General features: G+C 39.3%; 1 pseudogene across 1 annotated transcript; it reads right to left on the minus strand.

Moving 5' to 3' along the window:
- Positions 1–1,548: 1,548 nt before the first annotated feature.
- LOC306655743 (cofilin-1-like) lies at positions 1,549–11,770 on the minus strand (annotated as a pseudogene). Its single transcript has 2 exons — positions 11,665–11,770; positions 1,549–2,293 (listed from the first exon to the last, which is right to left on the minus strand). The product of its transcript is annotated as a cofilin-1-like (transcript).
- Between the last annotated feature and the right edge of the window lie 12,316 nt (positions 11,771–24,086).

A 24,086-nucleotide genomic window follows, 5' to 3' on the forward strand; every position in this document is an offset into this window, starting at 1 on the left:
AGAGAAGGAAGAGGACAAGGCTTAAGTAGGGTCAAGATCACAAGCCTGGCCTTGGAATGCTGAGAGGGAGATGCTGTTGAGATCATGAAGTGGAGGTATTGAATAGGTCATTGGGACTTAGAAGATGCTTACAAGACATCTGGCCAGAGATAGAAACATGGGCCATGTAATTTAAGGGGCAATCTTGGCTGCAATTCACAGGAAGAGAATGTGCAGTGCTATGAGAGAAGAGCCCCAGACTGAGCCTTGGGGAACTTCAACATGTAGTGCAAGAGCATGGTTCCTAAAGTGTGTCCCCCAGACCACTGGCAGTAGCATCCCCTGAGCACTTGCTAGAAATGCAAGTTCTTGAGCTCAACTCAGATCTACTAAATGAGAGCCCCTGGGATTGGGTGAGCTATCTATCTACATCTTAGCCAGATCTCCAAGTGATTCTGCTCTCCTTAGAGTGTGAGAATTGCTGGTGTTAAAAATGGGAAGGAATTGCCAGATAGGATGCCAGGGAAAGAAGAGAACATGGTATCACAGAAGCCAGGGGTAAAAACGTCTCAAGAAGGTATTAGTCTACAGCAAAATGCTGCTGAGAAGTATCCCCTCACCCCTGTCAATTTTGGTACTTTACAGCTGGACAAAAAAGAGGAGGGGTAGGAAAAGTGGGGTAGAGTGGATGGAAAAGTGTGGATTCAGTCCCAAGCAGAGAGGGGAGCAGCCTGGCCTGCCTTGCTGTGATCCTCTGGCAGTAGGGGCATCCTCAGTGCAGTGGTTCCCAACCTTGGCTATCCTTAGCAATGTCCTCAGGAGCTTTTATAGACCACTGATGTCCTGGCCTCACCCCAAGTCAATTACACCAGGATCTCTGGAAGTAGGCTGGATTCCTCATTTTTAAAACTTCCCAGTTGATTATAGTGTTCAACCAACAGGTTCTTCTGTGAATAAAGTTTCTATTAATTGGGCCATCTACCTTTGAGGTAGATTTAGATGGATTTTTTTCCCTCCATATTTTTTATCAGTGCATTATCATTGTACATAATGGTGGGATTTATTGTCACATATTCATATATGCACACAATATACAACATAATTTAACCAGTATCATTCACCAGTATTTCCCCTTTATAAAGGTATGGCTTATTAGATGAAGTAGAGGAATCTCACCTGGCTGGGTGAGCATTCCAACTTTAATAGGTTATTGAGTAACCCCCTTTTGAATTGCAGTTTCTGTTGAAAATCATTTATACACGTTTTTGTTTGTTTGTTTTGTTTTTGTTTTTTTTTTAATCCAAGGTCCCTTACTGGTCCTGCTTCCATGAATGGTCAAGACCAAGAGAAAAGGGAGGGGAACCAGCCGACACAGGGAGGGATCATCTCCACAATATTCCATTTATACGCAGAACTAAACAGACAAACACACAGTCACTATTGCAGTTAGAAGTTGGTCGCATGGGATGGGGGAGGAACAGGTGGGCAGTAGGAGTGTCATTAAAAAAATACAGCCCCCCCAAACTGGGTGCCTGGGGGAAGACTTGGTCTGTTTCAATCCAAGAGGAATCAGAAGATCAAAAGCAGCTTGGGAAGGCCAGAACCATTAGGGATGAAGGGAGGAGGAAGGTCCAGGGGGTCAGGGGGGCTGTTTGGCAACTGGGGTGAAGGGAATGCCCTCCCCCTGCTGGGAGCCCCCCTAGCCCCTCCGGTCTGGCAGGAAGGGGGCAGCCTGCAACCCCCTAGGGCAGGTCTGGGGTGCCAGATGCTCCAGGCAAACAAAGGTTTGCCCTCCAGAGAGATGACAGTATTGTCCCCCAGTGTTTCAGCCAAGGTGCGGCAGTCCTTGACCTCCTCATAGCAGTTTGTGGGTGATTCATGCTTGATCCCTGTCAGTTTCTTCTTGACGGCATCCTTGGGACTAGCATAGATCATTTTGCTCTTAGGGGGTGCAGACTCAGGGGCCCAGAAAATAAACACCAGGTCCTCCTTCTTGCTCTCCTTGGTCTGATAGATTGCACCATAAAGGGTACAGCGGCAGTCTTTGTCGGGCAGCATCTTGACAAAGGTGGCTAGGGGTCATCCACATCACCTACCAGGATCTCCTTGCCCTCCTCCAGGATGATGCTCTTCTTGTCCTCAGGCAAGCAGAAGAGCACTGCCTTCTTGCACTTCTTCACTTCCTCTGGCGTCGAAGACCTGTGCACCTTCATATCCTTGAACACCCTGATGAGGCCATCAGAGGCCGCACTCCAAAGGCCGTGTTTCCGGAAGCGAAAGGAAGGTAGGAGCCGCTGCAGCTGCTGCCAGGATCCTACTCCATTTATATAATTTTTACCTTGTTAAAACCACTATTTTTAGCAAAATAAAAGATTTACAAAGCTAATGTACTTGCCAGTACTCAGAAAATGTAAATAAATACATTTCTGCAGACTTACGAGTTTGCGTTTGTGAAACACTAACCGATGTTGTACTTGGTCTTTGTTTTTTGATTAAAATTATTGCAGTCCTGGGAATCAAACCCAGAATCTCATGCACACAAGGCAAACCGTCTACCACTCAGCTGCACATCCACTTCTTGGTTAAATTTTTCTAAAGGGAAACAGAAAGGATGATTTGTGTCAAGGTACTACATTTTTTTCTTTTTAAAGTTGCAGCAAGTTGAGAAGTAAGAAAAACAGTTTTTTCTTGGGTAGGAGACTAAAGAAAGATAGAATCAACTGTGGTTGAGAGAGACAAACTCTGTACATTGAAAAATGTTGAGTCCTGTAGAGGAGTTCTTAGAATTTGGTCTTGACCCTGGCTGCCTTCCTTCTATTCATGGTCATTTCGATTTTACTTCCAAGGTCTATAAATCACCACCAGAGGGCCCTGGAAGCATTTGTGTGTGATTTCAAGGACCACAGTCTTTTTTCAGAGAGGATAGCAGATGAAATAGCCCCAGTGCAAACAGGAGAGGTGGCCTGGTCCCGATTTAAAGTTTGTTTTTTTTCTCCCTTGGACATTTTCACCCAGAATGTCACAGCAGCTGCTGAAATGGTTTCGATGTGTTCTGAGTTTTATCAAATTTTTTAACTGTCATGTTGAATAATTTTTTATGCCTTGGCTTCTTTTTGATTCATACAAACTTTTATAAAGTTTTGTATAAAATTGCTGTTCCTTACAGGAAGAAAAATAAGGTTATTTCTTTTTTAAAGCCCAAAGGAAAAAGTTAACTTTGGTTCTCCTCGTTACTGAGCTAGGCTACCTGGGGATTTGCAAGTTCTGTGCTGTATGGTGGGTTTTCTCAACACCCCATTCTTTGTACCAGACTAAATCTGAATTTTTCTTTAGATCTTCTGTTTCAAGAATCCTGAATTATTTTCAAATTAATAATTGATTGCATACCTACAGAGCAACTTTTAATTGCTTAAGGGGGTTATAATTTATAGTCATAAAGTATTTGACTTAGTTCATTTGGTTTGTTCTAGCAAACTCTATAAATGGGGTGGCTTATAAAAAAATTGTTTCTCACTGTTGTGGGGACAAGGAAGTCCAAGATCAAGGCACTGGAAGGCTCAGTGTCTGCTGAGGACCCATTTTATAGATGAATGGTGCATTTATTCTCAGCATCTTCATGTGCTTGAAGGGGGCTCACAAGCTCCCTTGGGCTCCTTTTGCAAGACATTGACCCCATTTATGAGTGCTCTACCTCATGAACTAAATATCTCCCAAAGGCTCCCAACTATCAATATCTGACTCTTAATAATCATTTTGGGGATCAGTTTTCTACATATGAATCTGTGGAGGGGGCATGAACATTCAGACCATAATGGTATTTGTATTAATTTGGGTAATTCATTTAGATATTTAGAGACATATTTCTCAGATAGTAGCCAGACCATATATTGTTCATTAATTAAGAATATTCTTATTTTTATTGAAATAATCTCTTTAGGTAGGGAGCAATCCACACAATTTAAAATGAAATACATGTACTGAGACCCTATTGTTTTTAAGAAATAAAAGATATCTGGTCTTCCTCAATTTCTTTCTTCAATGTTTTGTAGTTTTCATTGTAGAGATCTTTTACCTCTTTGGTTAGATTGATTCCCAAGTATTTTTTTTTTTTTTTGGAGGCTATTGCAAATGGAGTTGTTTTCCTCATTTCCCTTTCAGATGTTTCATCGCTTGCATATAAAAATGCTTTCAATTTATGCGTGTTGATTTTATAGCCTGCTATTTTGCTAAATTCATTGATGAGGTCTAGAAGTTTGCTGGAGGAGTTTTTTGGATCCTCTAAATATAGAAGGATATTATATTCTACATATATTCTATATATATTCTATATTTATATAGAAATTATAAATAAATAGTGACAGCTTGAGTTCCTCTTTTCCTATTCATATCCCTTTAATTTCTTTAGCCTGCCTAATTGCTCTGGCTAGAGTTTCGAGGACAATGTTGAATAGAAGTGGTGAAAGAGGACATCCCTGTCTTGTTCCTGTTTTTAAAGGGAATGGTTTCAGTTTTTCTCCATTAAGAATGATGTTGGCCATGGGCTTAGCATAAATAGCCTTTACAATGTTCAGGTATGTTCCTACTATCCCTATTTTTTCTAGTGTTTTGAGCATGAAGGGGTGTTGTATTTTGTTGAACGCTTTCTCTGCATCAATTGATATAACCATATGATTCTTATCCTTAAGTCTATTGACATGATGGATTACATTTATTGATTTATGGATGTTAAACCATCCTTGCATTCCAGGGATGAACCCCACTTGATCGTGGTGCACAATTTTCTTAATGTTTTTGGATACAGTTTGCCAATATTTTGTTAAGGAAAGATCTCCCATGTTCTTGGATAGGCAGAATTAATATTGTCAGAATGGCCATACTACCAAAACTGCTATACAGATTCAATGCAATTCCAATTAAATCCCAATGATGTACCTTACAGAAATAGGGCAAGCAATCATGAAATTCATCTGGAAGAATAAGAAACCCACAATAGCTAAAGCAATCCTTAGCAGGAAGAATGGAACAGTGGGTATTGCAATACCAGAACTTCAACTATACTACAAAGAAATAGTAACAAAAACGGCATGGTATTGGCACCAAAATAGACAGGTAGATCAATGGTACAGAATAGAGGACATGGACACAAACCCCAATAAATACAATTTTCTCATACTAGACAAAGGTGCCAAAAATATGCAATGGAGAAAAGATAGCCTCTTCAACAAATGGTGCTGGGAAAACTGGAAATCCATATGCAACAGAATGAAACTAAACCCCTATCTCTCACCCTGCACAAAACTCAACTCAAAATGGATCAAGGACCTCAGAATTAGACCAGAGACCCTGCATTTTATAGAAGAAAAAGTAGGTCCAAATCTTCAACTTGTTGGCTTAGGATCAGACTTCCTTAACAGGACTCCCATAGCACAAGAAATAAAAGGAAGAATCAATAACTGGGACAGAGTCAAACTAAAAAGCTTTCTCTCAGCAAAGGAAACTATCAGCAATGCGAAGAGAGAGCCTACAGAGTGGGAGAATATCTCTGCCACTCATACTTCAGATAGAGCACTACTTTCCAGAATATATAAAAAACTCAAAAAACTCTACATGAAGAATACAAATAACTCAAACAACAAATGGGCTAAGGATATGAACAGACACTTCACAGAAGAAGATGTACAAGCAATCAAAAAACATATGAAAAAATGCTCACCATCTTTAGTAATAAGAGAAATGCAAAACAAAACTACCCAAAGATTCCATCTCACCCCAATTAGAATGGTGATTATCAAGAATACAAGCAGCAATAGGTGTTGGAGAGGATGTGGGGAAAAAGGTACACACATACATTGCTGGTGGGGCTGCAAATTAGTGCAGCCACTCTGGAAAGCAGTGTGGAGATTCCTTAGAAAACTTGGAATGCACCCACCATTTGACCCAGCTATCCCACTCCTCAGCCTATACCCAAAGGACTTAAAATCAGCATACTACAGAGATACACCACATCAATGTTCATAGCTGCTCAATTCACAATAGCCAGACTGTGGAACCAACCTAAATGTCCTTCAATTGATGAATGGATAAAGAAACTGTGGTATATATATACAATGGAATATTACTCAGCTATAAAGAATAATAAAATTATGGCATTTGCAGGCAAATGGATGAAATTGGAGAATATCATGCTAAGTGAGATAAGCCAATCTCAAAAAACCACAGGACAAATGATCTCGCTGATAAGTGGATGATGACACATAATGGGGAGTGGGGGGACAAGAATGGAGGAAGGAAGGACTGTATAGAGGGAAAAGGGGTGGGAGAGGTGGGGGGAAGGAAAAAGTAAGAGAATGAATCAAACAACATTACCCTATGTAAATGTATGATTACGTAAATGGTATGCTGTTACTCCATGTACAAACAGAAACAACATGTATCCCATTTGTTTACAATAAAAATAAATTTAAAAAAATAAAAGATATCTGTTAACATCAAAACCCCTAAATGGGCAAAAGAACTAAACAGAAATGTCTGAAAAGAAGAAATATGAATGGCCAATAAGTATATAAAATGTTCCACATATCTAGCAATCAGGGAAATGCAAATCAAAACTATAGTAAGATTTCATCTCACTCCAGTCATGGGAATGATCAAGAATACAAACAAGAAATGCAGGCAAGGCTGTGAGGGAACAGGTACACTTGTACATTGTTGGTGGGACTGCAGACTAGTACAGACTAGTACAACCTGTCTGGAAAGCACTATGAAGATTCCTTAAAAAGTAGGATGGCCACAATATGACCCAGCTATACCACTCCTTGGTATTTTCCCTGAAGGCCATATGTCAATAATGTCGGCATATTACAGTGACACAGCTACCTCACTGTGTATAGCAGCACAATTCATGATAGCTAAATTATGGAACCAACCCAGATGCCAGTCAATAGATGAATGGATTAAGAAATTGTGGTGTGTATTTATGATGGAGTTCTACTCAGCCATAAAAAAGAATGAAATTATAGCATTTGCTGGTAAATGGGTGGAAATGGAGAATATCATGCTAAGTGAAATTAACCAAACTCAGAAACTCAAAGAGAATGTTTTCTCTCATATGCAGAAGCTAGAGTAAAATAAAGGAAGGGCGAGGGAAGGATAAGATAACATAAAGAACCAATCGAATACAAATTAATAGATGAGCAAAAGAAAGTCTGGTAGAGTAGAGGAAGGAGAATGGGAGAGAAGAGGGAGATGAGAAGGAAAAGGGGGAAATCGCAAACTGAAATAAATTTCCACGCATGTGTGAGTGTTATGGTTTGGATGTGAGGTGTGCCCCGAAAGCTCCTGTATGAGACAATGCAAGAAGGTTCAGAGGAGAAATGATTGGGTTGTGAAAGTCTTAACCCAATCAATAATTAATTGCTTGATAGGGATTAACTGAACTGAATGGAAATTGAAGGCTGATAGGGTATGGCTGGAGGAAGTGGTTCACTGGGGGCCTGGCTTCCAGGTATATACTTTGTATCTGAGTGGAGTTTGTCTCTCTGCTTTCTGATCACCATGTGAGTTGCTTTCCTCTGCCACACTTTTCCGCCATGATGTTCAGTCTCACCTGGAGACCTGAGGAATGGAAGTCTGCTGTCCATGGACTAAGACCTCTGAAACCTTGAGTCCCTAAATAAATCTTTTCTCATCTATAATTGTGTTGGTTGGGTCTTTTAGTCACAGCAGTGAAAAATCTGACAAAAACAATGAGTTTGTCAAGATGAACTAACTACTATGTGTAATTAAAAAGCTCTAATAAAAAAGGTTATCTTTTATAATGTTTACATTTGAATTGACTTCTATAGATTTAACATTTCTTATATCAAATATAATTATTCCCACATAATAGAAAGGATTTTTATAATTTTGTACCAAATGCAAATAGTTAGAATATACTCTACTAAGTATTGAATATTATTGAGCTAATACAGAAAGTTCCCTAACCTTGTATTCAAGGTCAAACAGGATAACCACTTGGCAAGTTAGCAGAAGAGGTAGGAGTATCACAATTCTGGAGGGTAGAGATTTCCTTTAAGATATTATCCACTTTTCAGAATGTATACATATATAAAATCAGAAACTATATTCAATTCCATTAAAAATGTGGTTCCCCAAATCTTACAATTTCTTTATAGACATTTTTTAATTTTTTTATTGATGCATTTTAATTACACACAATATTTGGATTTATTGTTATGTGTGCATAACCGCACATAACATAATTTGTTCAATTTCATTTCTCAGTACCTCTCCTATTTCCCCTGAGATGAAATAACCTTGAAGTTTAATTGGCAGGAAGCTTAAGGCCCCTAGAGGAATATCTCATCAGGATTAAGTTGTTGAACTGACTTTGTTTCCTATAACTGGCCATCGGAGGTAACTGAATCTTGTGCCTTTGTGGTTTGCTTATTCTATGCCTGTTATAATTTGGACCTGTGATGTCTCCCAGAGGCTCATGTGTTGAGGACTTGGTTATGACCTGTGGCACTAATGGGAGATGAGGGAGATAAGGAGGTGGGGTCTGATGGAAGGAAGTTAGGTCATTGGGGGTGTGGCCTTGAAGGGGCTATTGGGATCCCTCTCTCTGTTAGTCTGTTCTTTGTTTTGTAACTGCCACAAGGTGACAGGTCTCTGCCACACGCTCCTGGCATGATGTACTGTGATGCCTTGGCCCCAAAGTCACAGGACCAAGTTACCATGGATTGAAACTTGTATGAGCCCAAGGAAACTTTTCCTCCTTATGAATTGATTATCTCAGATATTTGTCACAGCAACAGAAAGTTGACTAACAATATCAATATGCATGTTTTAGATTTCCTTCCTTTAAATACCTTCAATGGATTCCTTTCCCCAATGCCCTCATATCACAAAGTATGTAAATTTGCTGAGATGGCTGCCATTAACAGGTCCAAAACTCCAGGGTGAACATATTATCTCAGAGAGAATGTAACAGTTTATTTCACTTTTAAAATAAATTTAGTGAATTCCATGACTATTAGATTAAGTGTAGAGCAAAGAATTTGAGTATGTAGGGAAGGTGAGAGAGGAGAAATATTTTCTTCACCACTACTATGAATATGTGTTTAATATTAGTAAATCTAAATGCATTAGAGTCAATCCAAATATTTGTGTGTGAACGTCACTAGTGGTCATTGTCCTTAGACTGAGAGATTCTAGAAACATCTTCCACTTGAGAAAATAGACTCAAGATCTACAATGTAAATCCATTATCTTGGTAGTAGAGAATTTCCTTACTAGAAAAATAGGTATTTGGCCATCAAAATGGATCACTCAAGGTTCATAATGTAAAACCTGTGTCCCTTATTCAAGAAAGAGCCTCTTGATCTCTGTTAATGTGGATTTATCCACACTTCTAAGGAGTTTGATGACTGATTTCCCAGTTAGAGAACCACAGATATTAGAGGTGGGCAGGTGAAGAAGTCCAAGGAGATAGGGAGGACCCTGACAGCAGCAAGAGTGATTGCTGACGCTGTGAAGGACACTAAAAACAAATTCAAATTTTAAAGACTGTACCAACCTCAGACTGTGATTTAGAATATTCGAGGCTAGAGCAGTCTTCTATCCTTCAGCAGTTCTTGTGAATGTCCCTACGTGACTCCAGTGGTTTCCACTGATGCTTCTGGAATCCAGTAGTCTGTATTCTCTCAGGAAGATCAAACGGGTGGGACTCACCACACCCCATTTCTCCAACTCTTCTTTGCACATGTGATGTATGTTAGACTTCTTTATGTGGGCTTCTCAGCTACATTGTACATTTGAAAACCCATATTTTAGTCTACAGTTTGGATCCAAAATCAGACTGAGTCATAAAGAGAAGAATAAATTATTCTCACCACTTTTTGTGCAAAAGGTGTGGAAAGATATAAAATATTTCAGAAATGTTTACATTAAAATGGTGAAAATAAAACCTTTGGCATGGTAGATTCTAAGTAAATTTTGTTTGCATTTACTAAATGCAAAGTGAGAAAGTTAACACTCTCTGGTAAGTTGCATTCCCTTACATCACCATGTAAGCAAGGCATGGCTGAATATGGTTCATTTGTTGAGTTCTAGTATGCTTACAGATACCTGGGTGCTATCTTTTAAGAACAACTTAGAAACATGACAACATTTGGTGAGGTACTTGTCACAAGTGCCTTCGAGTATCATTGTACAATCTTTACAGCATCTTTAAGAAATATCAAAGTATTTGGAGGGAAAGTTGATGACTCATTCTCCTGCATATGTCAATTTTGAAAATGAAATCAGTTCTAGAAGAAAGTCCAGTTTGTTTTGTCTACATAATCAATGTAATAAATTAAAGAAAAGGTTATTTGTTGTCTTGAAAGAAATTGTTATTTTATGCAGTGTCTATTGCCAAATTTGAGGCAGAGCTAATTGTTTATATACATGTTGTTAAAATTGTAAAATAGAATATACACATGGAAAAGTATATAAAATAGAAGTATACAGCTCAATGATTTATTACTTGCATTGTCAAACATTTGTATAAAAGGCCAGATGGTAAATACATTAATTAGGTTTTGTAGGCTTCATGGTCTCTGTAAAAACTATCCAACTCTTCTATTTTTAATGCAAAGATGGACATAGACAATATGAAAACCGATGTGTGTCTGTTTTAATAAAACTTCACTTAGAAAAAGATGGTGCAATAGATTTGGGTCATTGGTGTTGTTTGCTAATCCCTTACTCATTACAACTCAAACCCCAGGATTACGACCACCAAAGACCTGAAATATGACATTGCCATCATTTCAGAAGCATCTTAGTCTATCCTTCCAATCACTATGGCTATCCTTTAACTCTAATCCTGACTTTTATGATGATATTTTTTTTGTTTTTCTTTTTTTTAAATTTAATTAAAAAATTTTTTTTGTTCATTATATACTACAATGGCACAGCCATATCAATGTTTATAGCAACTCAATGCGAAATAGCCAAACTATGGAACCAACCTAGATGCCTTTCAACAAATGAATGGATAAAGAAAATATTATATACACACACACACACACACACACACACATACACACACACACACAATGGAATATTACTCAACTTTAAGGAAAAATGAAATTCTGACATTAGCTGGTAAATGGAAGGAGTTAGTAGAGAATATCATGCTAAGTGAAATAAATCAAACCCAAAATACCAAAGACTGAATGTGTTCTCTGATATGCAGATGCTAATTCATAATAAGGGGGAGGATAGGGAAGAATAGAGTTCATTTTTTTGTTTTTCTTTATAGTTTTATCAGTCAAACACAATTTTATTAATGGAATCAATAGCATGTATTGTTTTTTGCACAACATTATCAGATTCATCCCTGTTGCTCAAAGTGATAATTTGTCCATTTATATTGCTGAAAAGATTTTCACTATGTGACTATATTAACATTTATTTTCCCATTCTAATGCTATTTGACCTTTGACGTTTGTCGTGTTTTGACTTTTATGAGTAATTCTGACATAAGCATTCTTATACTAATTTCTGTGTGCACGTGTGTGTGTGTGTGTACACTTCTGTTTGGCTTACATTTGGAAGAATTGCCAAACATGCTTTGCACCAGTATTTTAATACATGATAACAACAATTTTCCAAAGCAGTGTTTCACCTTTGCACTACCTGCAGTGTACAAGTGTTCCCTTTGTTCTGCAGCAGGGATCAGCAAGTGGTGGCCCACACCCAAATGTGCAAGGCCACCAATGACCCCTCCAGCACTGTGAACCATGGAGACTGGACCATATCATCTTCTTCCACCATTGTTCCTCTTTTGCCAGCAGGCACACCTCACAGCTGCCCAGGGCCTAGAGGGTCACCACCTTGGGGATGCTGCTGTTGGCAGTGGCTAGGGCACCAAGAAGTGAAGTCTGCCTCTCTTCCTGCCAGCTGCTCAGATGGAGACAGCCAACTTCCCCAGGACCAAAGGGCAAGCTGAGATTTCAGTGACCCTGGGGCGAGAGGGAAATTGACCATGGTGGCTACCCCTCTTCTCCACCCCATCCCTACCCACACCCTGTGACTCTTCTTCCAGGTTGTTTCCAGCCAAATGCAACTGAGGCAAAACCCATCCACTGCCTGTGAAGGTTCACTGTCCAGTCAAAGGTGGCAGGGAAGGCCAAGAAGTTTTCTCTTGTATAAACCACTGAATTCAAATACCCTGGGTTTTGTCTCTGACCACAAGACCTAAAAATAATTTACATCTTGCTTTTTACAGGGAAATTTGCCAATCCTTGTTCTACAGTCTTACCAACACTTAAATGTTGCTGATCTTTATGATTCTGTATATTCTGGTGAGTTTGCAGATATTAAGTTTTGGATTTTTCGTTTTTATTTCTCTGACTTCTAATAGCCTTTTGGACCTTGTTATGTCAAGTGACCATTTGGGTATCATCTTCTAAGGAATGGCTTCTCAGATTTCTGGCCCATTTTTCATTTGGACTATCTTATTCTTAAGTTCTTTATGTATTCTAGATATGAAACTTTGTTGCTTACATATTGCAAAATTTCTTCTTTTGCTGTGTGGTTCATCTTTTTTACTTCCTTTCTTGGTTTCATTTGGTGAGAAGTTCTTCATTTTTACTTTCCTATTTAAAATTTATTTTTTTTACTTTTATACCATAGTTGTGTTTCATTAGACTTTTCTTAACTTGATAATGAAAATATTCCCCAAAACTCATTTCTAAAACTGTAGCCCTCAAACTTGAATGTGTATCAAAATTGTCCTGGTGACACAGCTAGCTGGTCCCACTACCAGACCTTCTGACTCAGCAAACCTGGGTGAAGCAGGAGAATCTGCATTTCTACCAAGTTCCCAGGTGATGCTGACTTCATTGTTTTGGGATCGTATTTTAAGAACCACTGACCCAGAAGTCTTTCACATTTCTATCTTCAATCCAGAAATGAAGAAGTGCTGGTCAGTTTTCATTGTTTTCATAGGGAAATCCTATTATGTGTTGATTGGACTCCTTTTACTGTTCTGTAAACCAAGTGTCCAAATGTGCATAAATCTGTTTCTGGGCTCTCTTGTTTTTTGTTTTGTTCGTTTGTTTGTTGCCTACTGTTGGGGAAATGCCTCACTGTGAATTGTTATGATATTATCATGAATCTTGATATATGGTCAAGAAAACTGCCTTTCCTTTCCCTCCCCTCATATGCTTGTGACCAGAATATCAATTTCACATACACACACACACACACACACACACACACACACACACATGCCCAAAGGACACACACTGCATACACCCATACACACATAGAGACATGCACCCTGTCAGGTCTTTGATTGGAAGTACATTGACTCTATAGATTAGTTGGAAGAATTGATATTTACAATATTGAATCTCATAATTCAGTGCTTCTCAATTTTTTTCCTTATGCTGTTCCCTAAGGAGCCTTTAAAAAATGTTTTCCCCAAATCCCTCTCCTCCACTGGAAAATTTTAATACCTCAGATATGTTATATATCTGTGCTTTGCATATAAGAAGATTATAATTTTTTAAAAATTTACTTTTTTAAAACTTTTACAGACTACATTTTGATTCATTGTACACAAATGGGGTACAACTTTTTGTTTCTATGGTTGTGCATGAGTAAATTCATACCGTTTGTGTAATTATACATGTACATAGGGTAATGATGTCTGTCTCATTCCACCATCTTTCATACCCCCAACCCCTCCTCCTCATTTCCCTCTACATAATCTAAAGTTCCTCCATTCTTCTCTTATCCCCACCCCCATTATGTATCATCATTCATGTAGCAGGGAAAACATTTGTCCTTTGGTTTTTTGGGACTGGCTTATTTTACTTAGCATGATATTCTCCAATTTCACCCATTTATTTGCAAATGCCATAATATTTTTTTTCTTTATAGCTGAATAATATTCCATTGTGTATATATACCACAGTTTCTTTATCCATTCATCTATTGAAGAGCATCTAGGTTGGCTCCACAATCTAGCTATTGTGAATTGAGCTGCTATAAACATTGATGTGGCTGGTTACTATAGTATACTAATTTTAAGTCCTTTGGGTATAAACTGAGGAGTGGGATAACTGGGTCAAAAGGAACTGAACAGACACTTTACTGAAGATATATGGGCAATTAATAAATATATGAAAAAGTGTTCAACATCTCTAGTAATTAGAGAAATGGAAATTAAAACAACTCTAAGATTTCATCTTACTCCAGTTAGAATGGCTATTATCATGAACAGAAACAATAATAGATGTTGGCGTGGTTGTGGGGGAAAAGGCACACTTTTACATTGCTGGTGGAGTTGCAAATTGGTGCAGCCACTCTGGAAAGCAGTATGGAGAGTCCTCAGATTATGATATTTTTATCTTCCATAAAACCACTTTTTGCCCTCGTTAGGGCAATTCTACCCCATTTTGAATATATGTCCCAATACCTATTTAGGTACTCTTTGATTGCTCTTAATAATGTATTTTAGATTATTTTCTGTGTAGCAGTCAAATGCATCTCTTTTTAAGTTGATTCCTAGGTATTTGGCATTTTGGAATGTAAAGCTCATGCCCTCTCTGTTTGCTGTGTATCTCCCAAATGGGCTCAAGGAAACAGATATGGTTATTGCCATGCAGGGCACCTTGGTCTCTTGGCTGCACACCCAAGTGTTTGCCACCTGACTGCCCCACCTCATCAAGTCCTGATTTGTAGGCTCCATTTATCAAGACAGATGCTTGAAAGCGCTGGTCTAATTTCAAACCCATTTGTCATTTGTGGCTATAAAAGAAAGTAATATATATGACTTTAAGTGCAGAACAGATATTTGGAAAGGAGGGCCGTGTCTTGGAAAGCATTCATAATTAAGGCGTAAACAACAGTAGGTAATTTTTTCCTGGTTTACAAGAACCAGGGTGAAAATGTATCAGTAGATGGCACTATTTCTCAATAGATAGGAAAAGCCCTGTAATGGTGAAATAAGTTTCAAGAAAAACATTTTTGTTACATTGGGATTAAAAATAATATAAATAAAACTGGAAAAAGTTCTGCAGAATCCCTTGTGATCCACTTCTCTGGTGAACTTAATTAAAGGCAATGAAGAAGCTTAAGCTCCTTCACCTTCTCTTGCTTTTGGTGGGCTTTTGCTCTGTTGGTGTCTTTTCTCAGACCAGTCTAAGTTAAATGATAGTGTGATGTATAGCTGGCGAGACCAGAATAAAGTTATCTAAGCAGAGATGTCTCTGAGATGTTGAGTGTTGCCTTGCATGTGTGGAGCCCTGGGTTTCATCCCCAGCACTGAAGGAAAAAAAACCCCACAAAACACACATTTATGTATATATCATCCAGATGGATTATTTCTGTCAGAGTCATCTGGGAGGGAGACAGAGCACCAATGCATCCCAGAGTATAATTTGCAATACCTGTTTGCATATCCTGCCTCTGCTGTGCCCTGATCCTAGCAATTTAACCTTGGTAAACCATTTATTCTCTCTAACTCTATTTTGTTACCTAAAAAAATAGATATAATACCTACATCACAGGATGTCATGAGAATTAAATGAGGCAGCATATGTAGACGCCTAAGCCTGGTGCCAATGAGTGACGACATGCTATTGATTATTCTGTGCTCTCTGGAGCTTTGAAAGTGGTATAGAGAGTAGACTGCGTGAGTCCTGAGTGGTAACTGTTGTGTGCCCAGGTGAAGAAAGCCATTAAACTTGGCCGCTTGCCTTGTTCTCAAGTTCGAACCCTGAAATCCAGGCATATGGCCTTCAACATAAGAATCTTTCCTTCCTGAGTCCCCTGAGGAGCTTTCAAAACATGCCACTGCTCCAGCCCTAAAGATCTGTATCTAATTGGTCTGGGGTGGGCCATGTCCCCAAGTGACTCCAGCTGTGTTGAGGTTCCTGCTAGTGTGTGGTATGCCATCTTTACACCATGTCATCTGCAGAGGTGAGATCAGGTCCCAGGCTTGTGGTGGGGTTGCAGGTTCATATTTGAGTATCTGTGAATGTCAGAACTGGGTACCAGTGCATGCATTCAGTCCAGGTAGACTGCTGACAGGTATCTTTGCAGCAGATTCTGGCTGGACAGAGGTGAGGTTAAAGTATGAAAGGTATTTCTTCCTCTTAAATATGCTTCCTGAAATTCAGAAATAGATTCCCATGAGCCAATCATAGAGAGTTTAGTGAAATTCTATATTTTTTCTCAAGTTTTATCTGTTTTCTTTGTCTGTTTTTGCTATTTGTAGGTATGACTATATGCCTGTCCGCTCTCTTTGTGTTTACCTGTTTCTTTGTTTCTGTCTGTTCTGTTTCTTTCCATCTGTCTCTGTCTATGTATTTCTCTGCTTTGTACCTGTCTGCTCTGTTTCTGTATGTCTGTTTTATTTCTGTCTGTTAGTTTCCCTTTTGTCCTGGTGGGGCCTGATTTATGCATCTGAGGGGACTACCTTGTATATTACTTAGGTTTGTTCAGAGAATCAGAACCAACGTATCTCTGTGTGTGTGTGTGTGTGTGTGTGTGTACATATGCATGCGTATGCATGTGTGTATAAATATAAATATGTATGTGAATATATATGTGTGTGTATAAACTACAAGCACAGTCCCCTACTTATTGTGAGTCTGCTAATGAGTTTTTTACTTTATGACAGTGTGAAATCACACTCATACTACCACCTGTTTTCCACTTTTAGTATAGTATTCAGTAAATTACATGAGATATCCAACACTATATTTATAAAATAGGCTTGTGTTAGATGATTTTGTCCAACTGTCTAAGTGTTCTGAGTGTGTTAAAGGTAGGCTAGGCTATGTTAGGACATTCCATTGGTTAGGTCAGGATTTGACCCCATCATAAATCCAGGAACATATGTGCATAAATATAACACACAAGGAACTGACTCATGTGACTATGGAGACTGAGAAATTCCAAGTCTTCAGAGGGCAAGCAGGAGAACTCATGGCGTAAGTTCCAGCTCGGGTCAGGGTCTAAGCTAATGTTGTATGTTCCAGCTTGGGCAGGGTCTAAAGATAGGCAATATCCCAATGTGAAAATGAGTGGAAAGAATGCTTTCTGACTAGTTGTTTTAGTTAGTTGTTGCATCACTCTGACCAAAATACCTGAAGGAGCAACTTAGATGAGGAAAAATTTATTTGGGGCTCATGGTTTCAGAGGTTTCAGTCCATAGACTCTGTTGCTCAGGACCCAAGATGAGGCAGCACATCATTGGGGAAGGGCCCAGTGGAGGAAAGCTGCTCAGCTCATGGCGGGACTTGAAAGGAGAGGGAAAGGGACCCTAGGGAAGATTCACCCTTCCAGGATACAAGCTTGGTGAGCCACATCCTTTAGCCACTCCCCACCTGCCAATAGTTACTACCCGATTAGTCCATTCAAACTGGGATGGGCTGATCAGGTTATGGCTCTTACAATCTACAATCATTTCAGCTCCAAACATACCTGCATTAATACAGGAGTTTTGGGGGGGGGGGGGCAGCTCATGTCCAAACCATGGCACTCATCCTTTTTTTCTACTGAGGCCTTCAACAGTTTGGAGGAGGCCCGATTGTACTGGGGAGGGCAATCTGCTTTACTCAGTGTACTGCGTGCTGACTTAAATGCCAATCTCATCCACCCCCTCCCTTGACACACTCAGAATAATGTTTAGCCACATATCTGGGTGACCTGTATGCTTGTCAAGTTGATACATAAAATTAACCATTACACCATGGAAGTCCTTATGTCCATCACTCCAGAGCTTCTGGTTCACTGGCTACCTGAGGGTCAAATTTAGTATGTGCCATTAGTGTCCCACCCTCACAAATCTGTCACACCCAGGGAGTTTTACTCAGCACTTTACCTGTCTGACCACTTTTCTAGGTCATGGCTGGGCACAAGTCATTGAATTTATGACCCCCAACCCCTTTCTTCATCTCCTCTGATAAAGTGGAGCTAAATATTGTTTATATATAACACTGAAAAATGAAGATATGTTTATAATTCCCATTGGCAATATTACTCAGCTAAAGAATTCAGAATTTGACTACACAGCTACATGTTTTCTTCTTAGTTCTCTATTTTGGGAAGAAAACGTACTTCCTGGTGGACTAATTCATAGAACCGGGGTTCATTCTGTTTGCCAGAGTGAACCTCAGAATATTTTGATTGCTTGTTTATCAGGAAAGAGTGTTTTCTCCCTGACTAACCCTCTCCTCATCCTGATTCTTCTTTTTTTAGGTCACTTAATGTTTTTTCCTGCTGGAACTTTGCCTGACATCCCCAGACAGTTAAATCCCTTATCAACCAGGACACACACCACTGGGCTCTCTGGGTATAAACTGTCTTCAGAAAACAATTTGGAGTTTGAAAATAAAAGTTCGTCATGTCATAGATGTTGAGATGTTTGAATAAAACTTAAAAGGTTTGTAAAACAAACTGTTCTATCAACAGGAATAAAAGAAAAGGCAGGGCCATAACTATGTAATAGAAATATAACACCCTAAGCTAAAGACAATGTTATTATACCAGTGTTTTACATTCTTTTCTGAAAATCTTCATGACAAATTGTTATAATTCCCTTGTTTCTATATGGCACATTGAAATGTTTCCAACAGTGGCTGTGTTTTGGAATGTATATAACAGCAGTCTGAAATACTAAAAATGATGTTAAAAAAAAAAAAAAAAAACAAAACAGTTTTGTGCCCTTGCTGCCTGGCAGTGTAGGGGTTAGGATGGACGTGGAGGAATAGAGTCTGGATGTGTGACCCTGGAGAGCTCTTGTAATAAGATTTCAAATTCTTCACTTTTGCCTGTGAATGTGCGATGGGTAACTAAAAGCAGAATAAAAAACTCCAGCGTCTCCACCTCCATTTTGCATCTGTCTCTTTTGCTCTGAGTCACCTTGGATTCCAAGAGGAATAGGACTGATTCATAAGCATCCTGTCATGAGTGGAAATTAACCCCCAGCAAACAGCAACTTTCTTACAACTGACAATCCTGAGGTCATGATGGACCAGACCAAACCTAACCAAGGTCACCTGCTTTGGCAGCTATGCAAACCCTCCAGCTATGCAACCCCTGAACACTTATTCTTATTCCCTTTCTATAAAGCCTCAAAGACATGGTCAGCTCCCTGATCACAGGGATAATGATGTAGATTCCCTTGTCTTCCCAGTATAGTTACACTGATTTAAGCTCCTTTCCTGCCCACCTGTATTCTGGAGTGAGTGGTTAGACCTGATTTGTTGGACCTGCAGAGCACGGCCTCTGGCCTGGGACACCAGTAACAGTCTGAATTGACTAAGGAGAAAGCAGGGAAGGTGACGCATAAATAAAACGAACCTCCTGGACTCCCTCCCTGAGGATGTCAGCGGTCACCTCTCCACAGCAAGAGGGTGCCATATTTCTATTAGGTAACTATGGACTTTCCCTAATTTTTATTCCAGTTGGATAGAACAGTCTGCTTTAAAACCTTTTAAATTCTGTTTAAACACAGGACAATGCTTAAACCATCCTAGAATATATCCACATGCCTGTGTTCTCTGGGAGCAATTTCAGTATTCATTGAGTCATTTACAATCAACTCGGCAGAATCTCCAGGTCTGCGATGGGAACTGGGGATAAACTGTGGCCGTCAATTCTGCCTGAGTTCTTGAAGTTTCCCAATCAATTTAGATGTGGATTTTTTTTTCTGCACTTCAAAGGAATACAGCTTTTAAAAACAAAAATTGAAGCAAGAAGCAAGGTTGGTCCAGTAGCATTCTGTTTTAGGCTTGGCTGAGCACAATCAGGAATTTGATTAGTGGCACTAAGGAAACAGATGAAAAGAAAAACAAAGGCTGTCTCATGAAGAAATGCCTGTTTGATTTGCTTTGTGGGAACCCAAGCAGGAGGTCTATAGGGAAAACTTGCTCAACTAAGGCTGGGCCAGGATGTATTTGCTTTTTTGAAGTTATGGAGTGCCTGATAGAAGCAGAACCCCACACATGGTTGGACTGCTTCCATGTGTTCCCAGTGCTCTATGAAACAGCCTTACCAGCACAGAATCCCTTGCTCCGCTTCAACAACAGCATCCAAAGCAACTCTTGCACTTTTCTTTGCCACTTTCAAAACCAGAGTATACGTGAACAAAGACTTATTTCTGAGAACTGGAGGGAGCCTATTTATTTGCATGGCAGGGAAGCCACAAGCTTATGCCACAGCACTGCAACTGCTAGCTGGCATCTCTCTCTTTGTTCATCATAAGCTTCTTGTAAAGATTCTTTGGCCAAATTTGCATCAGGCTTCTTTTTATCCTCTTATCAACCTTAGGCTCTGTCTTTGGACCACTCAGTCTAGTTTTAGCAAGAATACTATTGGATCAATTTAGCCAAACTCTCCCCCTCTTGACATCTGATCAGACTCTTCATCCCCCACTCTCCATAGCTTAGATCCAGGTCTGCCATCAGCAAGAATTTCCCCTGGCTTGATGTTTTCCCTTAGTAATTGTCCAGTCAATGACCCCCTACCCTTCTCCCTGGTAACAAATGCTCATTTGTCCTTGTTGCATCCAGAATTCAGAAAAATCTTTCTCTCCCACTGCAAAACTCTTTGCAGTGGTCCCTTGAATAAAATCTTTAGTGTCCTAAATAGGTGTCAGAGCAATAGATAATTTTGATTTTTGACAAGGGTCAGCTCCACTTTGCGTCCCTGGGATCTTACAAGAGGCTAAAACATAGTGGGTTCTCAATTAATAATTCTCGAAGGGACAAAGGAATAGAAAATAGAAAGACATAGGTATCTTAGTGGAGCATGGCAGGCAGGGTCTTTGAAGCCCACAGACCCAGATCTGGAACCTGTCTGGTACTTACTAGCTATGGGATTATAGATAAACTAGCGAGCTTCCTGTGCTCCGCTTTCTTAGAGGTAAAGAATGGTGACGATGTGTAGCCTGTGAGTTGTGAGGAGCAGATGCAAGGATGTAAAGTGTCAAATACTTGGTATTTGATCAATAAATAGTTATCATTGGTATGGCTGTCATGGAAGAAGGAATTTCTCCAGAGAAAGGTTCAAGGAGTTTCCAGAGGAGAAGGGGGAACTCAACTCAGGACCAGTGGGGTTTTTGGCATACATGATGGAAAAGAATTTCAGCATGATCCAGACAAAGGCATAGACAGAGGTTTATTTAATAAGGTGGATACATATTCAAGGGAGAATGTGGGCTGTCTCAAGAGTGAGAAGCAGTCCTGACGTGGGATGGGGGTCCAATATTTATAGAAGGGCTGTATCAGGGGCTGGAGTGGAGGCAGATCCAGGGTGAATCCAGTGTGGAGCTGCACAATTTTGTACCAGTTTTCCTGTGCTTAGTATTTCCCTCATTTTACAAGGGCAGGGGCCAAGCACATGGATCAAGGTTTACAACTGTTTTCTGCATCTCAGTGGCTTGAGGATATTTCCTTTAAGATTCCATATTCTACCTTCTTATCCTAAATCCCTATCTCATGATGATTAGTAAGATAATGGCAAAATTCCCACCTAGCCTGGGGTGTGTAAGAGAGGTAAAATTGCTTCTGGAACTTCTCTGTCGTTCTGATGCTTTCCCATTTTTTTTTTTTTTTTTTAAGTCTGAACTTTCTTCCTCCAAAATTCATATGTTGAAACCCTAACCTCCAAGGTTACTGTATCTGGAGAGAGGGTCTTCAAAGAAATAGTACTACCTTGGTATCTTCTGGAGGCTGGTTCAAGGATCCCTATGGATAGCCAAATCCATGAATGCTCAAGTTCTTTATATAAAATGGCATTTGCATATAGCCTATACGTATCCTCCTGTGTACTTTAAATCACCTTTAGAGGACTTTTACTACTGAACACCATGAAAATGTTAGGTAAATAAGGTTAATATTTGTTACACTGTGTGGTTTAGGGAATAATTACGAGGAAAAAAAGTCTGTATGTGTTTAGTACAGACACAACTTTTTTTTTTTTTTTTTTTTTACTAAATATTTTCAATCTGTGGCTGGTTGAGTACACAGTGAGGAACCTACAGAGGCAGTGGAATGATTAATCAAGTTAAAGCCTGTTATAAAGGTAGGGATCTAATCCATTAGGCTTTATGAGAAGAGAAAGAGACATTGGATACAGTTCTGTTTCTCTTTCTCATATAGAGGAAAGGTCATGTGAGGATTCAGCAAGAAAGTAGCCATCTGTAAACCAGGAAGAGAGGCCTCCCTAGAAATTCTGTCATAGTAGCCTGACCTTACTAATAAACATTGTAAGGCTACTGTGAATGCTTGGTTCCTCACTGTGTAACCAATTCTTCCCCATCTACTCTCACCCTGAAATTTCTCCAGCCATAGTTGTATTCCTTACTCATTCAATCAGTTTCTATCAATGCCATCTGAACTTTATTCTCTTTTTCCAGAATTTGGCTCTTCAAAGACTGTGATTACCTTTTATTAACAAACTATCTTCCAACTATAAATTAGCATTCAATATTTTGAGTTTATAATTTCATGTGGTCAAGGGGCTAATTCATTTCATAAATAAGACCTTATATGATTAGAGAAATTACAGGGAGGAGTTTCATTATTTTGGACAATGAGAATGTAGAAGGTATATTTCTTTGTGGTATTGTTTTAGTCAGTTTTTTTTTTTTTTTTTTTTTTTTAATTATTGTGACCAAAAGAACTGACAAGAACAATGTTGAGCAGGAAAAATTTATTTGGGGCTCGTGATTTCAGAGGTCTCAGTCCATAGATGGCCAACTCCATTGCGTTGAACCCAAGGAGAGACAGCACATCATGGGGGAAGGGTATGGTGGAAGGAAGCATGCTGCTCAGGACATGACAGTCAGGAAGCAGACAGAATACTCTGCTCAACAAGAACAAAATATCAGCCTCAAAGACACCCACCCCAAAGAACCACCTTCTTTAGCCACACCCTACCTGCCTATCATAATTACCACCTGGTTCATCCATTTAAGTGGATTAACCTACTGGTTAGATTAAGACTGTTATAGTCCAATCACTTTACCTCTGAAATTTCTTACATTGTCCCACACATGAGCTTTTGGGGGACACCTCATATCTAAACCATAATAGGCATCTAACTTATAAATACTTATAATTCAGCTTTTAAAAGAGTAAATCTCTTTCCATTACTCCATTTGAGTGAAGAAATATTCCAACTATTTACTGCTTGACAAACTGCCACTTAGTTTAATGGTTTAAAATAACAGTGATTATTTATTTCACCCATGAATCTGCAGTCTAGACAGTCTTGCAGGGATAGCATGTCTCTGTCCTATGTGATGTCAGCAGATCAACTTTATTGGTGGGTGGCTGGAGGACCTACTTCCAAAGGAATGTATTCACTTGACTGGCAATTCTAGGAGCTCAACCAGAAAGTGGGCAGGGCCTCAGTTCTTTTCCACATGGGTCTCTTCACAAGTACTTGGGCTTCCTCATAGCATGGTAGCTGGGTTCTTAGAGTGAGATGTTAAGAGTCAGCAAGAAACTGGAAGCTGCCAGTTATTAAGGTCTGTATTCAGAAATATGCACACTTCACTTTTGTTTTAGTCTACTGGCCAGGCTGTCATGAAGTTCAGATTTTAGGGGAAGGGTATGCAGGATAAATAAACCTTATCTCCTTGATGGGAGGTTATGTTTTAAATATGGAGCACCCAGATGGTATAACCAGAAGTGTTCAACCTTGGTTCTATTTTAGAAACATTTTGAAGTTAAAAATAAAGAATCAATAACTGTGACCATCCCAAGAGATTTTGGTTTAATTGGGTTGGGAGAAGCCTCATAATTCTATCTTTTCTTTCTTTCTTTCTTTCTTTCTTTCTTTCTTTCTTTCTTTCTTTCTTTCTTTCTTTCTTTCTTTCTTTCTCTTTTCATTTAATTATAGGTGATTCTGACAGGCAAATTCCTGTGTCCAAGAGTTTATAAAAATTGGCCATAAGTCTAAGGCAGTGAATGGGGCTCCTCTTACTATCTGAAATCTGCAGGAAGGAAACCAGGTCAGGAATTGAGTCAATTCAGGAATTTTCCAACACCACTGTCTATAAGATAAATTGCTTCCAAATGAGCATAAAG

This window comes from Sciurus vulgaris (assembly GCF_902686455.1).
Source record: "Sciurus vulgaris genome assembly, chromosome: 3".
In the NCBI taxonomy this organism is placed as follows: domain Eukaryota; kingdom Metazoa; phylum Chordata; class Mammalia; order Rodentia; family Sciuridae; genus Sciurus; species Sciurus vulgaris.